The sequence below is a fragment of the Chiloscyllium punctatum genome, chromosome 3 (assembly GCF_047496795.1).
Source record: "Chiloscyllium punctatum isolate Juve2018m chromosome 3, sChiPun1.3, whole genome shotgun sequence".
Classification (NCBI taxonomy): domain Eukaryota; kingdom Metazoa; phylum Chordata; class Chondrichthyes; order Orectolobiformes; family Hemiscylliidae; genus Chiloscyllium; species Chiloscyllium punctatum.
The window spans coordinates 24259718-24283004 of NC_092741.1; the positions used below are offsets into that span (position 1 = coordinate 24259718).

Here is a 23287-nt window from a genome sequence, read left to right on the forward strand (position 1 = left end):
TGTTCTTGACTACCTTCGCCTCCCCCCCCCCCCCCCACCTTTCATACCCCTGTCCACCTTCACACCTCAGTCTGGTTCCCCCTCAGCTTTCTGTTCTCTGGGTTGGAAGATTAGTCATGACCTGACTGAGTGTGCAGCTGTCTCACGTGGCCGAATGGCCTCTTCCTGCTCACATTCTCCGAAATACTGGAAAAGTATTCCAGCGCTTGTGATTTGCATGTTGTTGGGCATTGTCACTGACAGGCAAATTAACTCAGAAGTGTTGGAACTTGAATTGACTGTGCAAGTTGCTGAATTTCTGGAGGGTGACTGTGTACACTGCCCAAATTTACCTTTCGATGTAAATTGTACACCTCAATTAACCTCTCCTGTGATCAAAACAGGCTGTCAGTCAGAGAACGGGGTCATGGGAATTACTTGTTTTAATGTTCCCAGACACCTAATGCATTGCTGACATCCTTGGACCGATCATAAGGTTGCATACGTTTCCAGGCTCCATAATGTTTTGTATAACATCCTCAATGGGAAGATTAATCCAAACTTTACATTATAATGTGATATAGGGATTCACTGAGGAAGTTTAGGGTCATCAAATATCTCAATACATTCTCGAGTGCACGCTCTCCGTGTAGTCTCACCTTGTTCTTCCTAACGTCGAATCATAAAAGCCCTACGGTGCAGATAGAGGTCTTTCAGCCCAGCAAGCCTGTACTGGCCCACCCAAGAACCACCTGCTCCCACTCCCACCCTATCCCTATAACCCTGAATTTGCCATTGGCTAACACAGCTAGCCTCCATATCCAGGGGCACTATGCAGAATTTAACACGGCCAATCCGCCCAACCTGCACGCCTTCACGATTTGCAGTCGCCAGTGTTGGACTGGGGTGGACAAAGTGAAAAACTCCATGACCACATAACCCCTTTGCTGTAAGTTCTGTGTCGTGTGGTCGTGATCTATAATCACCTGATGAAAAGGCAGCGCCTCAAAAGCTACTGCTTCCTAATAAACCTGTTGGACTAGAACCTGGTGTAGTGTAGTTTTTAACTTTGCACACCTCAGGCTGTTTCCATTAGTTAGAGATTCTCGAACCTGGGGGGCGGGGAATAGTCTAAAGATTAGCTCCAGATCATTCAGGAGACTTTCTACAAGCAGAGAGTAGTGGAGTTTTGGAACTGTCTTCCTCAAGCAGTGGTCGACGCTAATCCAATTCTTAAATTTAAATCTGAGATAGACTTTTTTTAAAGTAAGGGCATCAAGGGATATTGGCCCAAGGCAGACATATGGAGTTAGTCCACAGATCAGCTGTGATATCATTGAATCCCAGAGCAGGCTCAAGAGCCTGAATGGTCTACTTCTGTTCCTGCAAATTCCAGAATGAAACTGATTGCTATGATCTTCACCTTCTTAATTCACACGATCAAAAAATACAAATCAAACTTCAAGCTATATATGCTCCAGTCCACTTTAGAACCCAGGTTTCCACAAAATTGTATGACACAGGGTAAACCCTCCTACTAAATTTAAAACCAGCAACACCGAAAAGATTTATCCCGTGCAGTAATCAGTAAAAATTCGAGTGGCCACGAACTAGTTACAGTAAAAATTAACAACTTTATTTCTTAAAGTATAACAGAGAATAATTAACTAACCACTATTTGCAATTTCTTTCTCTAACCTATCTTTTACATTCCCTTCTATAATACTAGTCCGATAAAACTCCCAATTAAGATTCACAAACCAACACTTCTTATCCCAAAATCAGGCAGCTTTCGCCCTTCGACTTGGATCTTCCTGTGTCTTCGTTTCTTTTTCTTAGGAATTGTTGAGTCACAGGTTACTGATCGAAAAGATATTTTTAAGAGAGCTATTTTTCAGGCAGACTGTTTACATGCTGTAGCTTGGCAGTTCACATTTCCCCAGTCTTACAGCCCCAAAGCAGCGGATTGTGTCATTGGCTTTTAAGATTGTCAATATACTCAATTCAAACTGGTTTCGAGTTTGATTTTTTTTTTGGGTATAATTTAAACTGATTGGCTGAATTCAAATTTGTTTTAGTCTCCAGCCGACGAGCTAATCGAATTGTTCGACGAAACGTTACACACATTGCTGTCTTATTAAGAACACTTGGTGCTGTGTCTGGTAGTTTCTGCTGCTTTTAACTCTCTTAAAGTACAACCACATCTTCATAACAAAATAATACCAGTATCATAAACCTTTATCACAATTTGCTTCACCATGCTGTTTCCACAGTCAGTTAGTTTAAGAATCCAAAAGCAGCATTATTTGCAGAATTGGAGTTTCAAGAAAATCTTGAGTCACTTGGCTGATCTGAACCTTTGTTTCTGCGAACTTCGTCCCGAACTTGTTGGCTTGCATCCAACAATTCTTATGTGCTTATGAAAGGCAAATTCACTCGATACTGCTGTGCACGTGTGCCTTTAAAAATCCAGTTATTGGTGAGCATCATTACCTCAGTGACGAACCGAAGCAATTCACCTTTTCTTTCTGATGTGAGTTACAAAGGTGGATATTTCCAGAGTCTGAGGCAGGATCGCTGCACTGTCAGCTACCCCAGCAAGGTAAGTTCATCCACTTGTAACTCATGAAAACAGTAATCTGTGTCATTCTAAAACTTGCTGCAAAACAGTGTAAAACTTGAACATCCGCTGGACTGTCACTTGCCCTGCTTAAATCGACATACTCTGAATTCTGCCAGCTCTCTCGTCAAGGAGCAACAGAAAATACCAAAATTGCTGAACAGGTCTGGCAGCAGCTGTGGAGGCAGAGAGAGCTGATATTGAGCTTTTGACTTCCCTGCTCCATTTAACGATCCCAGTCTGTCCTTTCTGCCTCTTCTGGTGACTCTTTTCTCCAGAAGGTTTTTATTCATGTCCCAGGAGCTCGGTTGTAACATTTCCAACCTGGCTGAGTTGTTTAGTCTTCCCCAGCTTAAGCCAGTTTTGTTTTTTTTTCAATCAATTCATTTGTGGGACTTGCTGTCTGGGTCAGCATGTGATACTCCGTCCCTAATTGCCCCTTGAGAAGGTGATGGTGAGCTGCCTTCTTGAACCCCTGAGGTCCACCTGCTGTGGGTTGACCCACTATGCCCTTGGAGAGAGAATTCCAGGATTTTGACCCAAAATCAATGAGAATTCCATTCCTCAGTGTTTTTGAGCCACCAATCTTCCAGTTAACAGCTAAAAGCCTTGATGCGTTACACCACAGAGATTGACGTAGCTACACCATAGCATCTCATGTTTTGATGAGGCTGTGTTGGTTTCTAGATCAATGTTGAGTTTAACAACGAGAGATCAGAAATGAGCCAGTTGTGGGCACAACATTATAGGAATTGGTGTGAATGCTTTGGAGAGAGTGCAGAAGTGCTCCGGACATGACTCCGGACGTGAGAAACCCCAGTTTTGAGGATAGACTGCAAAGGGTTAACGGCTCAGTGGTTAGCACTGCTGCCTCACAGCGCCAGGGACCAGGGTTCAATTCCAGCCTCGGGTGACTGTCTGTGTGGAGTTTGCACATTCTCTCCGTGTCTGTGTGGGTTTCCCTCCAGGTGCTCCGGTTTTTTCCAAAGTCCACAGTCCAAAGATATGCAGGTTAGGGTGGATTGGCCATGCTAATTTGCCCATAGTGTCCAGGGATGTGCAGGCTAGGTGGATTGGCCATGCTAAATTGTCCCATAGTGTCCAGGGATGTAAAGACTAGGTAGATTGGTCATGCTAAATTGCCCATAGTGTGCAGACTAGGTCATGCTGTTATTGTGGAGAATGCATTGGTTAAAAATGATGTGGAGGCAAGTTCAATTGTGGCATTCAAGAGGGTGTTGGATGGTTATTTGGATAGAAGTGGTGTACAGGGATATGGGGGAAAAGGCAAGAGATTGGCAGTAGGCAATAGACCCAGATTGAGTAATAGATTAAATAGTAGGACTGAATAACTTCCTTCTGCAGTGTAATAATTTCATGATTCAGAGATAAGTTTGGCGTTATTTTTTCCCCTAACAGCAACCTTGAGTGATTGTGCCTTCTACTGTTTACAGCTTTGCAAATTATCCTGAAATTTCCCAAAATCTGTTCTCTTCCCCGTAAAAGGGACATCAACCTGAATGCCTGGGGTGTCAGAAGCTGAAGGATGACCTTATGGAGGTTTATAAAATCATGAGAGGCATCAATAGGATAAAGAGGCAAGGAATTTTTCCAGGGAGGGGTAGGGGGCTTAGGTTTAAGGTGAGAGGGGAAAGATTTAAAAGAAACCTAAGGAGGAAGATTTTCACACAAAAGATGGTGCATGTACAGTATAAGTTGCCAGAGGAAGTTTGGGGGCTGGTGCAATTACAACATTTAAAAATCATCAGGATGGGTTTATGAATAGAGTCAGTTTAGAGGGATATAGGCCAAATGCTGGTGTTACGACACGGTGATGAACTCTGCTGTTAATTAAACTAAACGCTCAGAAAAGCTCACCTCACCTCGTAAACTGCTAAAATGTATGAATGACAGAGAACACGCAAATTCCATTACTTAAAGGAAATAATATCAATTTATTCTTAAACTCTAGCAGTGAAAGTTGAACAACTCGAAGCCCCTCTTTCTCTTAACTGCTTATTATCTGCCTCCCACTCAATAACAATGTACTGCTCCAATAAAACATGTATCAAAATTACATCAACTTAATTTCAAAACCATCGTCAGTGTCATTCTTCTTGTGGCTAAAGATCTCCCTGGGTTGTCTTCTTCCGTTTCAATGTACAGATGTTACATATGAAAAGGTATCTTTGATAGACAGGGTTTTAATCTTTTAGGTCTCTCTCTGTCACTCTGTCTCTCTCTCTCTCTCTCTCTCTCTCTCTCTCTCTCCCCCCCCCCCACCCCACCTCTGTCTCTATCTCTCCGACACATTGTTCATGATCTAAACATTAAAAAGTTGTAAGGCCAGTACCAAACTCAATAATTCCTTTTTTATGGTGGAGTATTTTCTCTGGGTGGGTATTGAGTTTCTGTGAAAAGTAGCCAATTGGCTGTTCAATTCCATCTTCATCTTCCAGTAGCAGTGCAGCTCCAACTCCTACATTGCTATCATCGATTGCAACTTTGTAGGGTTTCAAAAAAATGGGACTATGTCAGACTGGGATGTCTGGTCAGCATGGATGAGTTGGACTGAAGGGTTCGTTTCCATGCTGTATGATTCTATTTTATCTTTTATCTTCAGTTTGTGTGTGTGCGTGTGTATGTATGCGTGTGTTTGTATGTGTGTGTGTGTGTGTATGTGAGTGTGTGTGTGTCTGTGTGTGTGTGTTTGTGTATGTGTGAGTGTATGTATGTGAGTGTTTGAGAATGTGTGTGTGTATGCATGTGTGTGTGTATGTGTGAGTGTTTGTATGTGTGTGTATGTGTGAGTGTTTGTATATGTGTGTGTATGTGAGTGTGTGTCTGTGTGTGCGTGCTTGTTTGTGTGTGTGTGAGTGTATGTGTGTGAGTGTGTGTGCGTGTGTGTGTGTCTCTGTGTGTGCGTGTTTGTGTGTGTGTGTGTATGTGTGAGTGTTTGTATGTGTGTGTGTGTGTGTATGTGAGTGTGTGTGTGTCTGTGTGTGTGTGTTTGTGTATGTGTGAGTGTATGTATGTGTGTGTGTGTGTATGTGAGTGTGTGTGTGTCTGTGTGTGTGTGTTTGTGTATGTGTGAGTGTATGTATGTGAGTGTTTGAGAATGTGTGTGTGTATGCATGTGTGTGTGTATGTGTGAGTGTTTGTATGTGTGTGTGCATGTGTGTATGTGTGAGTGTTTGTATGTGTGTGTATGTGTGAGTGTTTGTATATGTGTGTGTATGTGAGTGTGTGTCTGTGTGTGCGTGCTTGTTTGTGTGTGTGTGAGTGTATGTGTGTGAGTGTGTGTGTGCGTGTGTGTGTGTCTCTGTGTGTGCGTGTTTGTGTGTGTGTGTGTATGTGTGAGTGTTTGTATGTGTGTGCGTGCATGTGTGTATGTGTGAGTGTTTGTATGTGTGTGTATGTGAGTGTGTGTGTCTGTGTGTGAGTGTATGTATGTGAGTGTGTGACAGTGTGTATGTATGTGTGTTGGGGTGCTGATTCTCCCATCTCACCCGAACAAAACACATAACATATTTCTTCCAGCAATATCCACATGTGGAAAATGAATTAACACAATATGTAGGAAGTGGAATAAAAAATAGTCATTGACATATTAAATAGGGAGCTTATTTGAAAGTGCTTTATCCATCAAATCATACAGCACAGAAACAGACCCTACAGTTCAACCAGTCCATGGTGACCATAATCCCAAACTAAACTAGTTCCACCTGCCTGCGCTTGGCCCATGTCCATCCAAACATTTCCTATTCATGACCTTATCCAAATGTCTTTTAAATGTAGTAACTGTACCTGCATCCACCCCTTCCTCTGGCAGTTCATTCCACATAAAAACCAATCTCTGTGTAAAAAATGTGTTCCTCGTATCCTTTTTTAAAGCTTTCTCCTCTCACCTTAAAAATATAGTCCTTCACCTGACAAAGGAGCAGCGCTCTGAAAGCTAGTGATTTCAAATACATCTCTGGTATTGTGTGACTTCTGACCTTGTCGAGCCCAGTCCAACACAGGCACCTCCACATCTTAAAAATATGCCCCCAGTTTTGAACTCCCACACCTGAGGGAAAAGACCCTTGTCATTCACCTTATTTATGCACCTCATGATTTTATAAACCACAATAAGATCCCCCCTCAACCTCCTACACCCCAGTGTAAAATCTCCCAGCCTGTCCAGCCTCTCTTTATAACTCAAACCCTCCATTCTCAGCGACATCCAAGTAAATCTTTTCAGAACCCTCTCCGGGTTAATAATATCTTTCCAAAACCGGGTGACCAGGTGGTGCTGAGAAGATGGAAGGTGGGGGAGGGGATGGAGTGAGCTAGCTCCTCCTCCAGCTCCATTTTGATGTAATCCCCTCCTTCTCTTCCTACATGTCCATCACCCTTAGTGCTATTGTACTGTCCTGGAGAGGTTTTGTGGCTAAATTTGTCATTTATTAAACGCATGAGTGATGTAGCTATGGGGAAAAAGAAGCACTCAGTTGTGGAGCAAAGCACCTCTGGCCATAAAAAAGAGATATATAAAGGGAAAAAAGAAATGAGACCAAGGAATTTGACACTACAGGCAATAGTTGATGTCATAGAGTCATAAAGATGCACAGCATGGCAACAGATTCTTCGGTCCAACTCAACCATACTGACCAGATATCTTCATTATTTTAGTCTCATTTGCCAGCATTTGGCCCATATTCCTCCAGACCCTTTAAATCCATGTCCCCATCCAGATGCTGTTGATATATTGTAGTTGTACCAGCTTCCACCACTTCCTCTGGCAGCTCATTCCATACCCGCGTCATCCTCTGCACCAAAAAGTTAACCCCCATGTCCCATTTATATCTTTCCCCTCTCACTCTAAACCTATTCCCTCTAGTTCTGGACTCCCACATCCCAGGGAAAGGATTTTATCTATTTATCCTATCCATGCACCTCATGATTTTATAAACTTCCATAAGGTCACCCCTCAGCCTCGATGCTCCACGGAAAACAGCCCCAACCTGTTCAGCCTCTCCCTATAGCTCAAATCCTCCAACCCTGGCAACACCCTTGTAAATCTTTTCTGAACCTTTTCAAGTTTACTGACATCTTTCCTACAGCAGGGACAATAAAACTGAATGCAGTGACCAATATAAGTTATTTACAGAAATGAGAGGTAAAGCCATGAGGGAGGATCATACAGATATTGCTTAAACGTGGAGTTCAAACTTCTTTGTTAATTTAAAAAAAACTCAGAAAAGCTCACCTCACCTTGTAATCTGTTAAAATATGAGTGAGAGAATTCCTAAATTCCACCATTTAAAGAAAAATTACAATTTATTTTCTTAACTCTAATACTGAACACTAAACAACTATTGACAAATCCAACCACCCCCCCCCCCCCACTTTTCTTAACTACTTACTATCCGACCCCAATTCTATAAAAATATGCTGTTCCAATAACACACTTATTAAACATTGCATTAACGTAATCTCAAGACCGCACAGTCTCTGCCTTCTCCACTGTCTTCAATCTTCCAGCTGTAATATCTCTGGGTTGTCTTCTTTCTTGTTTTACAGTGAGTATGTTATACATGAAAATGTACCTTTGATAGTGAGTGTTTTGTACTTTCTTTGAGAGCAAGATGTTAGGTGGGCAGTTTGCTCTCTGACTAATTTTTAAAATACCTACTTTTTTTATACCCCTCCTCCAACATCATACCATCACAAAGATCCAATATTGACAAACCAGTAAATTCAAATGCAATTTGGTTTCAGTATTCTGGGCATAATTTAAACTAATTGGTTAAATTTGAATTGTTGTCAAAACAGCAACCAAGACTCAGGTATCCATTTAACAACCATTTGCAACATGTATCTGTTTTGGAAAAGCTCACCTCCCAGCCTTTCCATTCGGGCAACTGAATTCAGAAATTCAGAAAACATTTCTATTTTAAAGTGAATGTGCGCGCTTTGGACTTTGTCACGATATGATTAGCTGAGGAAGAGCAGGAGTTGTGTGATTATTAGCACTAGGAGAAAGTGAGGACTGCAGATGCTGGAGATCAGTCGAAATGTGTGGTGCTGGAAAAGCACAGCAGGTCAGGCAGCATCCGAGGAGCAGGAGAATTGACGTTTCGAGCATAGGCCCTTCATCAGGAATGACTCTCCTGCTCTTCAGATGCTGCCTAACTAATTATGAGCACTGTGGACCATTGCTATAACTGTTATGTATCAGTGAATTAAATCATGTGGTCAATCAATTAGTGCTCTACCTGCCTGGGAAAGGGATCCTGTCTCTCAAACAGCAACAGCCCCTTCTATTATTCGTGCCTTAGAGAACAATATCAGGCTTCCAGAGGACACAGCAGACCACTAAAGGTTCAGAGGAATGTCAGTTAGTGTGAGCGTGGGGCTTGGGTGACCATCGTGGCCAATTCTTGCATTCAACAAAAAAAACCTGTCTCATTTTCTCCTGCATTCCCAATTTCAACAGGGATTAGGTCAGTACTGGTCGAGGAAATTTGCATATGTAACTATGAGGTAAAAACAATGACTGCAGATGCTGGAAAGCAAATACTGGATTAGTGGTGCTGGAAGAGCACAGCAGTTCAGGCAGCATCCAATGAGCAGTGAAATCGACGTTTCGGGCAAAAGCCCTTCATCAGGAATAAAGGCAGTGAGCCTGAAGCGTGGAGAGATAAGCTAGAGGAGGGTGGGGGTGGGGAGAGAGTAGCATAGAGTACAATGGGTGAGTGGGGGAGGAGATGAAGGTGATAGGTCAGGGAGGAGAGGGTGGAGTGGATAGGTGGAAAAGGAGATAGGCAGGTCGGACAAGTCCGGACAAGTCCGGATATGTAACAATGAGTCAAGAGTGTGGTGCTGGAAAAGTGCAACAAGTCAGGCATCATTCGAGGAGCAGGAGAATCAACGTTTCGGGTGTAAGCCCTTCATTCCTGACTGATGCAGTATCCAGAAGCTTTGGGAAGATCAAAGACGAGATTCCTAATGTCCTTTTAAAAGGAATATTGGTTTCTGGTTTCACTCCTTGGGGGAGTAACTTTAAAGTCATTTTCAACTTTATGATTTTGAAAGTACCTAACCAGCCACCTCCAGGACTTCTCCCACCAATAAAAGTTGAGATTCTTTGACGGCCCCACAGTCACTCACTGAGGAATTACCACAACGTGTTGCCTTACCTGCTAAGCGACTGTAGTGATTAGAAGACCAACATTTTACACATGAATTTAGACATGACTCCAGGTACTATGGTGTACGAAGAGACATCCTCTTGATCTCTGGGCAATCTAATTTGTCACTGGCACAGATCATTATAGAGTGCACTTTGGATTTGCTATTTGTAATCATTAACATAGACACGGCTGAAGATTCCTGATGAAGACCTTATGCCCGAAACGCCGATTGTCCTGCTCCCCGGATACTGCCTGACCTGCTGAGCTTTTCCAGCACCACACTCTTGACTCTGACCTCCAGCATCTGCAGCCCTCGCTTTCTCCATACATAACTATGAGTTAATCTTTGAGTACGTAGAGTGAAATTGTACAAACGATCCTTATGTTGTATTCCTGACATTGAAGAGGCAGACTGACAGCTGAATGCATTTATCTGAGCTGTAATGGGATAAATAAATTAGCTTGCAGGGCCTGTGTTGGGCCATGTGTTTTTTTAAAGCTACAGTGATCATTGATTGGCAGGGGACTGACTCTGAAAAATATCAGTGCTGTGGCTCCAAAATATGGTGAAGGAGTTACTGAACCCAGAAGGAAATCCTGTTCAGCCACGTATCTGTTAATGATTACAAACAGCAAATCCAAAGTACATTCTAGAATGATCTGTGCCAGTGACAAACTAGATTGCCCAGAGATCAAGGGGGTGTCTCTTCTTACACAATAGTACCTGGAGTCCAACCTAAATTCATGTGTAAAATGCTGGTCTTCTAATCACTACTGTCGCTTAGCAGGTAAGGCAACACGTTGTGGTAATTCCTCAGTGAGTGACTGTGGGGCCGTTAAAGAATCTCAACTTTTATTGGTGGGAGAAGTCCTGCAGGTGACTGGTTAGGTACTTTCAAAATCGTAAAGTTGAAAATAACTTTAAAGTTACTCCCCCGAGGAGTGAAACCGGAAACCGATATTCGTTTCAAAAGGGTATTAGGAATCTGGTCTTTGATCTTCCCAAAGGTTCTGGATACCGCATCAGCCAATTCATGTTTCCAAAACCGAGATGGGCAGGCAATCGAAGGATTGTGTGGGAAATAAATAAGAAAAAGTAAACAGGAAATTGCAGCAGATGATGCACATTCCAGGTTTTCGGTAGTGCCATATAAGGCCATAAGATATAGGAGCAGAAGGAGACAATTTGGCCCATCGGGGTCTGCTCTCCCATTCATTGCTGATCTGATCATTCCCAACTTCACTTTCCTGCCTTTACCCTATAACCCTTAAATCCCCTTATTGATTAAAAATCCCTCTATCTCAGAGTTGAATGTACTTAATAATCCTGTCCTGACAGCCCCCTGAGGTTAAGAATTCCACAGAATCATTACCGTCCGAGAGAAAAGATCTTCCTTTTCAATGCGCCTTAAATGTACAAGCCTTTATTCTGAGATGAGGCGCTCTGGTCTGAGGCTCTCCCTCGAGGGGCACATCCACCCTGTCAAATCCCCTAAGTTTATATTTCATCCCTTTTGAAATAAAATTCAATATTCCATTGGTGTTCCCTATTATCTGCTAAATGTCAATGCCAGCTTTCTGTGATTCAGGCACTAGGACCTGCAAATCCCTCTTCCATAACTCTCTGCAGTCTTTCCTCATCGAGATAATATTCATCTTCTCTGCTCTTCCTGTCAAAGTGCATGATCTCACAAATATTCCATCTGCCACGTTTTTCCCCTGTCACTTAACCATCAGAGACTTGTAGTCAAGTTTAACCTCCTGCAGCCCCAAACTTTATTCCCATATTCCTACAAATATTTCCTCTTCGGATAATGATCCACTGCTCTTTCCAATGCCATTATTGATCAGATGGGCTGAGAAGTGGCAGGTGGAGTTTAATTAAGATAAATACAAAGTGCTGCATTTTGGGAAAGCAAATCGCAGCAGGACTTATACACTTAATGGTAAGGTCCGAGGGAGTGTTGCTGAACAAAGAGACCTTGGAGTGCAGGTTCATAGCTCCTTGAAAGTGGAGTCGTAAGTAGATAGGACAGTGAAGAAAATGTTTGATATGCTTTCCTTTATTGGTCAGAGTATTGAGTATAGGAATTGGGAGGTCATGTTGCGGCTATACAGGGCATAGATTAGATCACTGTTGGACTATTGCATGCAATTCTGGTCTCCTTCCTATTGTGAAACTTGAAAGGGTTCAGAAAAGATTTACAAGGATGTTGCCAGGGTTGGAGGATTTGATCTGTAGGGAGAGGTTGAACAGGCTGGGTCTGTTTTCCCTGGAGCATTGGAGGCTGAGGGGTGACCTTATAGAGGTTTGCAAAATTATGAGGAGCATGGATAGGGTAAATTGACAAGGTCTTTTCCCTGGGCTAGGAGAGTCCAGAACTAGAGGACATAGGTTTAGGGTGAGAGGGGAAAGATATAAAAGAGACCTAGGGGCAACATTTTCACGCAGAGGAGGGTACATGTATGGAATGAGCTGCCAGAGGAAGTGGTGGAGGCTGGTATAATTGCAACATTTAAAAGGCATTTGGATGAGTATATGAATAGGAAGGGTTTGGAGGCATGTGTACCTGGTGCTGGCAGATGGGACTAGATTGGGTTGTGATATCTGGTTGGCATGGATGGGTTGGACTGAAGGGTCTGTTTCCGTGCTGTACATCTCTATGACTCTATGATACTGCATCCCAAATTGAAACCATTCATTCCAAAAACATACTTTTTGCCATGTCATCAATGCCTCCTTTTGCCAATCCTCTCAAAAAAAAATGTCTTCTGCTTTGTAATTCTTCCACCAATGGGAACAGCTTCTCCTTGTCCACTATGGTACAGAAGGACCTTGTTTGGTCCATCATGCCTGCTTCGATTCTATTTACCTAATGCCAACCTAACCCCTTTTCCCCACATCCCTGCAAACCATTTCTATCGAAATAATCATCCAATGCCCTCCTGACTGTTTCGCTTGAACCTGCATCCACCACATTTCTAGCCAGAGTCGCCCAGACTCGAACTGCTCAATGTGTCAAAACATTGTTTTTCCTCCATCACTCTTACTTCGCTGGCACGCCACTTGAAAGCTGCGCACTCGCGTTCTTGTTTGCTTTACAAGTGTGAACACTTTCTCCCTGTTTGTTCTCCCTCAGCATCTTTTGCTGAGAAGTAACTTGCCATATTTTCCTGCTTGCAAGGCCATGCTTGTCTTAAAGGTATCAAATAACTTTTGAGCCTGAGGATGGCAGGTCATAATGACCAATGGAGCGTACAGCTGAGGTCATGGACACGCGATGTGTCAAGGGCATCTGCGGGAAGTGTCACTGGGCAAATTAACTTGAGTTTCGGGTTCGGGAACTTCACCAGCGTCTGGAATCGCTGTTGTGTATCTGTGAGGCCAGGATCAATGTGGATAACCCACATTGGGAAATGGTCACACTGCAGATTAGCAGCACAAAAGCAGAAAGGGAATGGGAGATGACCAGGAAGTCTACAAAAACAAGGCAAGAATCCCCTCATGTCAACATTTTGAAGAATCCCCGCAAGTCAACTTTTCTGAGTCGATATTCTATTTAAGAAACTGGTGGAGGAAACTCAGGGGAGTCAAGCCCGAAGCACCACAAGTGTCTCAGCTATACACGGGAGGAGGAAGGAGAATCATCGAATCCCTGCAGTTTGGAAGCAGGCCATTCAGCCCATACCAACAAGAAGGGGTGCGTCCCACCCAGACGCACCCCTTTACCCTAATCCTGTAACCCCATATTTCCCCTGGCTAATCCACCTAGCCTGTACATCCCTGGACACCATGGGGCAAGTTAGGATGGCTAATCCACCTAACCTGCATGTCTTTGGACTGGGGGAGGAAATCAAAGCACCTGGAGGAAACCCACGCAGTCACTGGAGACTGTGCAAACTCCACACAGGCACAGGCACCCCACAGTGGAATCGAACCTGGGTCCCCGACGCTGTAAGGCAGCAGTGCTCACCACTGAGCTGCTGTACTGTCCCGAATGGAGGAACAATAGAGATAGGGGATTCCAAGTTCAGGGGGTCAGATCTTTCTGTGGTTGGAAGGGTGACTCCAGGGTGGTATGTTGCCTTCCTGGTGCCAGGGTTAAGGATATCATTGAGCAACTGCAGGTCATCCTATCAGGGGAGGGTGTTCAGCCAAAGATCATGGTCCACATTGGTACCAATGACATTGATCAGAAGAGGGATGAGGACTTGAAGGCAGATTTCAGCAAGTTAGGAAGGAACTCAAATAGCAGAATGTCCAGAACAATAATGTCAGGATTACTTCCTGTGTCATGCCCTGATGATCATAAGAATAGCAGGGTTGATGTGGCTGGAGAACGGGTATAGGAGGGAGCCCATCAGATTCTAAGATATTGGAACTAGCTCTGGGATAGGTAGGCTGGACAAGCCTGATAGTTACACCTTAACAGCATTGGGATTGATATCATCACAGGGAGATTTGCACATGTTGATAGGGTGAGTTTCAACTAGTTTGTCAGGGAGATGGGAACCTGGGGGCTAACTCAAATTGGAAGGAAGCAAAGTTGGGAACAGGAAGTTAAAAAGATATGAGGGAGACTATAAGACAAGAAACCAGAAGAAACAAAGGTGAGCATTGAGTATGGTTCATAAAAGTCAGCATTCTCAACAAGGTTAGAGTGGGCGGCACGGTGGCATAGCAGTTAGCACTGCTGCCTCACAGCGCCAGAGACCCGGGTTCAATTCCCAATTCAGGCGATTGACTGTGTGGAGTTTGCACATTCTCCCCGTGTCTGTGTGGGTTTCCTCTGGGTGCTCTGGTTTCCTCCCACAATCCAAAGATGTGCAGGCCAGGTGAATTGGCCATGCTAAATTGCCCGTAGTGTTAGGTAAAGGGGTAAATGTAGGGGTATGGGTGGGTTATGCTTTGGCGGGTCAGTGTGGGCTTGTTGGCACACTGTAAGTAATCTAATCTAATCTTCCCTTCATACAACAAACTAAAGGCAAAAATAGAGACATGTGGCCATTACAGAAACATGGCTGCACAGCGACCAGGACTATGAACTGAGGATGCTTGATATTTAGAGAAGGGCAGGCAAGGAAAAGGAAGGGGGGATGGGGTGATAATAAGGAATGGGATCAGTACATTAATAAGTCATGATCCCAGATCAGATGTGGAATGTGTTTGCTGTTGCTAAGAAACAGCAAGGGACAGCAGATATAGATTGGAATAATTTAGAGGCCACCAAATAGTCTTGATAGTGTGAGTCATGGTATTAATCAGGAGATGAGGGAAGCTTGTAGTATGGGCAACACAGTTATCATAGGGGACTTCAACTTGCACATAGACTGGAGATTGAACAGTAAAGCTACGGAGGATGAGTTTCTGCAGTGTAATAGGATAGTTTTCTGGAGCCGGGGAACCAATGTGTGTTATTTTAGATACAGTATTATGGAAAGCAAAATATTTGATGGACAATTTTGTGTCAACAAACTTCTGCCTTCCAAGTCCTTTATATATTATAGTAAGTAACTATGGTCCCCAGCACTGACCCCTGTGGCACTCCACTAAGTTACAGGTTGCCATACAGAAAATGGGGCAGCACGGTGGCTCAGTGATTAACACTGCTGCCTCACAGTGCCAGGGACCCAGGTTCGATTCCAGCCTTGGGCGATTGTCTGTGTGGGTTTCCTTCGGGTGCTCTGGTTTCCTCCCACAGTTCAAAGATGTGCAGATCAGGTAAATTGGCCATTCTAAATTGCCCATAGTGTTAGGGCATTCTAAATTGCCCATTATGAGAAAATGTGGAGAATGGGTCTGGGTGGCTTACTCTTCAAAGGGTCAGTGTGGACTTGTTGGGCTGAAGGGCCTGTTTCCATACTATAGGGAATCTAAAAAATTGCCCCTTTATCCCAATTGTCTATCTTCTATTAGTTAGTCAACCCATCTATCCTTATTAATAAATTACCCCAACACCATGGGCTTATATCACAACGACCTAACGTGTCATTGAATATCCAAATATGTTTGATCCACCAGATCCCCTGTATCTATCTTGCTTTTCCCTTCTCAGCAAACTCTAATACATTTGTCAAATGTGATTTCTCGTTTGTGAGCCGTGTTAACTCTGCTGTATAAAATGTATCCCACTAACTTACATCCTTTACAATTGAGTCTTACATTTCCCCATGGCCAATGGTAAGCTAAATGGCCAATAGCTACCAATGCTTCTGCCTCCCTCCCTTTTTGAATACATTGGAAAATTTCTAACCTTTGGGATTTTCCCAGAATATAAGGATTCTTGGAAAATCATAACTGGGGCATCCATTAACTCAGTAACTGCATAGATTAAAATACCAAGTGCCAGGGACTAATTGACCATTACCCCAACAGTATCCCTGCTACATCTTTCTCTCCTGATCTATTTCCTGTGCCCCTTGAATAGTTAGTAATTTTAAGATGCTATTAGTGTCTTCTATACTGTGAAGACTGATACAGAGTATTTATTCAACTCCTCTGCCAATCCCTGGTTCCCCTTTATTATTTCTCTAACTTCACCTATGTCCACTCTGCTATCTCTATTCCTTTTCATGTATTGAAAGAAACTTGCTATCTGTTTTCATATTACTAGCTAGCTTGCACTCATAGTTTATTGTTTCTTCATTAGCTTTCTTGTCAACTTTTTGTAGACTTTTAAAACTTTTCCTTTGCTTTAACACCTAATTTTTGCCTCATTACATGTTTATTTTCATTCTATTTAATATTAACCATACCTTCCCTGTTTAACCATGATTGGTTTATCCCCTTCCCAGAAACCTTTTTTCCTCACTGGGATATATCTTTGGTGAGAGTCATAAACTGTTTTTTCTTAAAATCGGCTATTATTCCTCAACCATCTGCTAAACGCCTTTCCCCGTTCGCATAAGACCATAAGACATAGGAGCAGAAGTAAGGCCAAGAAAACTCTTTCCTCAGCCCTCTGTAGTTATCTAATTTGGATTTGTCACACACAGTTATTTATTTTATTCCAAAGTCATTGGATCCATTTTTTTCCAAGCAACTTTCCTGAAGAGATGGATAGATTCATACAGCTCAGTAAAGGCCCTTTGGCCCATTAAATCTGCACCAACATAGCTACGACTAAAAATGCGCTATTCCTAATTTCCTGTCCTTGTCCCATCTCCTTGAATGTTATGATATTTTTGAAGTACTCATCCAAACTTTTTTTAAAGGTTGTAAGATTTCTATCCTCCATTATCTACCCAGGCAATGCAGGGCTTTTGCCCGAAACGTCGATTTCGCTGCTCGTTGGATGCTGCCTGAACTGCTGTGCTCTTCCAGCACCACTAATCCAGTATTTGGTTTTCAGCATCTGCAGTCATTGTTTTTACCCAGGCAATGCAGTCCAGATTTCCACCAACCGCTGAGCAACAACATCTTTTCCCAAATCTCCTTTGAATTTCCTACACCTTACCCGAGGACAATGCCCTCTTGTGATTGACCCCTCAATCAAAAGGCCTCTATTCTCTATTCCCTCTGTCCATGACATTCATAACCTTATACCTCACAGTATTCGCCTCATTATATGTTTATTTTCATGGGTGAGTCCCGAACCAGAGGACACAATAAGGGGTAGGCCATTTAGAACAGAGTTGAGAAGAAACTTCCTCACCCAGAGAGTGGTGGGTGTGTGGAATGCTCTGCCCCAGAGGGCAGTGGAGGCCAAGTCTCTGGACTCGTTTAAGAAAGAGTTGGATAGAGCTCTCAAGGATAGTGGAATCAAGGGTTATGGGGATAAGGCAGGAACAGGATACTGATCGAGGGTGATCAGCCATGATCATAATGAATGGTGGTGCTGACTCGAAGGGCAGAATGGCCTACTCCTGCACCTATTGTCTATTGTCTTGTCCACCCACCCCCTCAATTTTCTCTGCTCTAAAGAGAGTAACCTAAACCTGTCTAGTTTCTCCATCCCAGATGTTATGACACGGGGTAAAACTGCCTGCTTATTTTAACCCAGCAACACAGAAAAGATTTATGCTGTGCAGCAATATGTGACAATTTAATAGGCCAAGCACTAGTTAAAGTAAAAGTAACAAATTCATTTCTTAAAGTATAAAAGGGAATAATTAACTAACAACAATTTACAAGTCCTTCCTCTAACCAATCTTTTACCTTCCCCTTCCACAATACTAGTCTGATAAAACTCCCAATTAAGACTTACAAAACAAAATAGTCCCTCATAGAGCCAGGACTTGGGTTCGATTCCCACCTGGGGTGACTGCCTGTGTGGAGTTTACACCTTCTCCCCATGTTTGCGTGGGTTTCCTCCGGGTGCTCCAGTTTCCTCCCACAATGCAAAAATGTGCAGGTTAGGTGAATTGCCCATAGTGTTAAGTGCATTAGTCAGGGGTAAATATAGGGTAAGGGTCTGGATGGGTTATTTTTCGGAGGGTCAGTGTTGGGCCAAAGGGCCTGTTTCCATACTTTAGGGCATCTAATCTAATCTAAAAAAAATTATCTCAAAACCAGGCAGCTTTCCGTTCTCCTCTGTATTCCTGCCTTCTTTTCTTTTTCTTGGGGATTCTGCTTCACAGGTTACTGATCAATAAAGGTGCCTTTAAGAGAGCTATTTTTCATGCAGTCTTTACATGCTGGTAGCTTGGCAGTTCTCCTCTCAACTGTTCAATTTTTCCTGGCCTTATACCCCCAAATCATTGGATTGTGTCATTGGCTTTTAAGATTGTCAATACACTCAATTCAAACTTGTTTAGAGGTGGGTATTTTGGGGTATGATTTAAACTGATTGGTCACATTTAAATTTGTTCTTGTCTCCATGCAACCAGCTCATCGAGTTGTTCAACCAAATGTTACATTATATCTTTTTTTTCAGCATACTTGGTGCTGTCAGGTAGCTTTTACTCACTTTTAACTCTCTTCAAGGTACAGTACACCTACATATTCATAACACTAGGCACATCCTGGTGAACCTCATCCATACCCCCTTCCAATGCTATCGCATCCTTCCTGTAGTGAGGTGACCAGAACTGCACATAGTACTCCAGCTGTGGCCTAGCTAATATTCTGTACAACTCCAACATTACTGTCTTGCTCCTATGCTCTATGCTATGCCTGATGAAAGCAAATGTCCCATATGCCTTCTTAACTGCCTTATTCATGTGCTCTGCCATCTTCAGGGATCTGGAAATAATTACCCCAAATTCCTTCTGTTCCTCTAAGCTACCCAGTGTCCTGCATTTTATACATTACACTCCATAAGTTCTGCCATATGATTAACTTCAGTCCTGAAGGAGGGTTACCACCTGAAATGTTGACTTCTCCACCTCCTGATGCTGCCTGCCTTGCTGTGTTCTCCCAGCCTCCTGCCTGTCTACTTTGGATTCAGGCACTTGCAGGGTTTTTTTGTCTCTAATCAAGTATGATTAGTTTTGCTAGTATGATCTACCTGTGGTTAGGTTGATACCTGCCCCACTAGAGCAGCTCTCTTTTACTCCAGTCCTTGTGCCAGTGCCCCATGAACTAGACAGGGTGGTGAAGAAGGCATTTGCCATGCTTGCCTTCGTTAGTCCAATAATGGAGCGTTGGGGTTGGGACTTCATGTTGTCGATGTACAAGACATTGGTGAGGCCAGTTTTAGAATACTGCCGACAATTGTTGAGAACTGTTGTTAAACTAGAAAAATTTACAAAGAGATTGCCGGGACTGAAGACGTTTGACTTATAAAGAGAGGCTGAATAGGCTGGGATTTTTTTCATCCCTGGAGCATCAGAGGCTAAGGGGTGACCTTACAAGGATTTACAGAATCATGAGGGGCACAGACAAGGTGAAAAGTGAAGGTCTTTTTCCATTGTTAGGGGAGTGCCAAACTAAAGGTTTAAGGTGAGAGGCGAAAGAATTAACAGGGACCTAAAGGGCAGCTTTTTTAACGCAGAGGGTGGTGCATGTATGGAATGAGCTGCCACCTATTTAACTCCTCAACTTTATTTACCATGTCCCAGTGTCCCCATGGCTCAGGAAACAATTCATAGGTCATTACCTTGGAAGTTTTACTTTTCAATTTAGCTCCTAATTGTTCAAGATCTTCCAGCAAAGCCTCCTTTCAGTCCTGATTCAGAGATGCCGGTGTTGGACTGGGGTGGACAAAGTTAACAATCACACAACACCAGGTTATAGTCCAACAGGTTTAATTGGAAGCAGACTAGCTTTCGGAGCGACACTCCTTCACCTGATGAAGGAGCGTCGCTCCGAAAGCTGGTGCTTCCAATTAAACCCGTTGGACTATAACCTGGTGTTGTGTGATTTTTAACTCCTTACAGTCCCATCAACATATTAGTATTAAAGTAGGTGACAGCAACTGGACCCCTCCCCTCCCTCTCCAAGTTCTTGCTTGGGTCTGAGGAGATGTTCTTCACCCTGACAGTGGGCAGGCAGTACAGCCTTCAGGACCCCCGCCCACGGTTGCACAGAACACTACCTATCCTCCTTACTGTGTCTTCACCTACACAACTACAGTCTCATTTACTGCCCACCACTTGAATGACTCCCTGTACCAATGATGTGGTGGAGCTGGTGTTGAACTAGGGTGTACAAAGTTAAAAATCACACAACACCAGGTTATAGTCCAACAGGTTTATTTGGAAGCAACGGACTTTGGAGCGCTGCTCCTTCATTGGGTAGCTGTGGAGCAGGATCATAAGGCACAGAATTTATAGCAAAAAATTATATTGTCATGAAGCTGAAGTGATATACTGAACAAACCAAGATTGCTATCAAGTCTTTCATCTTTTAGAATGGGTTGCAGGTTCATTAATACGTAAATCCCAGAACATCTTTTACGTAACATTCTCTAGATAACTTCAGGTATTATTTAAAAAAAGGTGACATCTCAGCTCGGACAATGCATTAAAGGTGTGAGGTTAGAGTCCATCTGTATCCCAACCTTGAGTCAGACTGGTTCTATTTCCAAAGTAGGAATTTATAAAATATTACATGGATTGACTGCCTGTATTAACTGCCTGCAGATTGTGTGCTTTTTGAGCAAAATAGAATGTATCTGCAAATATAATTCAGCAAATGCAGTTTCACCCCATGGACTTATATGTGTGTTTGCATGCATGAGAGAGAGCATGAGCGTGTGCATGTATGTGTGAGTGCACGCGAGAGAATGTGCGCTTGCGTGTGTACATGGTTGGTAAAGTGTGCGTGCAAGTATGATGAGGTATAAGCCTGTGAGAGGGTGTATGCATGGGTGTAGGTGTGGGGGGTGTATATGGATGAGAGACAGCATGTGTATGAGAGAGGGTCTGCGTGACTATGTAAGAGTGTGCGTGCGTGTGTGAGTGTATAGTGTAGTTCATGTCACACCTGCAGTGTGACATGAACCTAAGGTTCCAGCTGAGGTCATCCTCATGAGTACTGAACTTGGTTATCAGGCTCTGCTTGGCCACTCTGCATTGTTGCGTATCCCAACATCTGCCTTGGAGAATGGACAACCAGGAGCGGAGAAACTACGTCATGTTCTTCATGTTCTTCGCATTCTGCACTATATTATCGATGAGGATGGGCAGGTGACCCCACAATACTATACACTCTCCCTCTCTCACTTATACACACACACACACACAATCTCTCTCTCTTTCTCATACACACCCACACACATACACCCTCCATGCTTACATCCATGCACACACCCTCTCACAGGCTTATGCCTCATCATACTTACATGCACACCTTACCAACCATGCACGCACACAAACACACACTCTCTCACGCCCTCTCTCAGGCATGGGATGTTGGCTCAGTGGTTAGCACTGCTGCCTCACAGCACCAGGGACTGGGGTTCAATTCCAGCCTTGGGTGACTGTCTGTGTGGAGTTTGCACATTCTCCCCGTGTCTGTGGGGGTTTCCTCCCACAGTCCAAAGATGTGCAGGTCAGGTGAATTGGCCATGCTAAATTGCCCGTAGTGTTAGGTAGATTAGTCAGGGGCAAATTAGTCAGGGGGTGGGTTTCCCTTCGGAGGGTCGGTGTGGACGTGTTAGGCCAAAGGGCCTGTTTCCACATTGTAGGTAATCTATCTAATCTATACTCCATCATACTCTCACACACACACACTTTATCAAGCATGCACTCTCAATCTCTCTCATGTCGATGGGGTGAATTTACAGATACATTCTATTTTGCCCAAAAAGCACACACTCTGCAGGCAGTCAAACCATGTAATATTTTTTTAATGTTGTGGTTCTGTTCGCCGAGCTGGGAATTTGTGTTGCAAACGTTTCGTCCCCTGTCTAGGTGGCGTCCTCAGTGCTTGGGACCCTCCTGTGAAGCGCTTCTGTGATGTTTCCTCCGGTATATATAATGGCCTGTTTCTGCCACTTCCGGTTGTCAGTTCTAGCTGTCCACTGTAGTGGCCGGTATATTGGGTCCAGATCGATGTGTTTGTTGATAGAGTCTGTGGATGAGTCCCATGCCTCTAGGAATTCCCTGGCTGTTCTCTGTTTGGCTTGCCCTATAATGGTAGTGTTGTCCCAGTCGAATTCATGTTGCTTGTCATCTGTGTGTGTGGCTACTAAGGATAGCTGGTCGTGTCGTATCCATGAACACCAACTAGCCACGAAACGGTTGCAACATAACTTCCCAGCTCGGCGAACAGAACCACAACAACGAGCACCCGAGCTACAAATCTTCTCCCAAACTTTGAATATTTTTAAAATTCCTACTTTGGAAATAGAACCAATCTGACTCAAGATTGGGATACAGACAGACTCTAACCTCATACCTTTAATGTATTGTCTGAGCTGAGATGTCACCTATTTTTATAAAGCCTTGAGTTACCTCAAGATTGTGACTTAAAAGAAGTTCTGGGATTTACATATTAATGAACTAAAACCTGCAATTCATTCTAAAAGATGAAAGACTTGATGGCAATCTAGGTTTGTTCAGTATATCATTTCAGCTGCATGACACTGTAATTTTTTGCTATAAATTCTGTATCTTATGATCCTGTTCCACAGCTACCTGATGAAGGAGCAGCGCTTAAAAAGCTAGTGCTTCCAAATAAACCTGTTGGACCCTAACCGGGTGTTATATGATTTTTAACTTTGTCGCTGTACCAAGGTGCTATCGTCAGATCTGTCATCCATCCCTCATTCCCCGTACAGTAACTGTTGGACAATTTCAGATGCTGAGACACCTCAAGGACTCTCCCCTGGGTGCTTGTACCTCTCTCATTTACATTCACAACCTTCTGTCTTTACAATTCCTTTTTAAGCTCTGTTTATTTGTCCTTTCTGTTTTATGTTAGCCCCTCTCTTCCCTTTTACCTGTTTTAACTGATTATGTAGCTTTCTTGTGTATTCTTCCTCATCGTTCTGACTTTGACCTTTCATTATCTGGCTTGCCTTCCTTTCAGTAGCAAACTTGTTTGAGTTGTTAATTAATCCATAAAACCCAAACTTTAAACGTTGATCTTTTGCCCTGATCAGAGCATAGTTCATTTACATAG

The 23287-nt window shown here is 43.3% G+C and overlaps 1 protein-coding gene across 1 annotated transcript in view; it reads left to right on the plus strand.

Moving 5' to 3' along the window:
- The first annotated feature begins 10464 nt into the window (after nucleotides 1–10464).
- xdh (xanthine dehydrogenase) overlaps nucleotides 10465–23287 on the plus strand; it is a 149789-nt gene continuing 136966 nt past the window's right edge. Inside the window, exon 1 of the mRNA XM_072550825.1 lies at nucleotides 10465–10565. The gene's annotated coding sequence lies outside the window, so the exon portion shown is untranslated. The remainder of the gene's footprint in view (nucleotides 10566–23287) is intronic.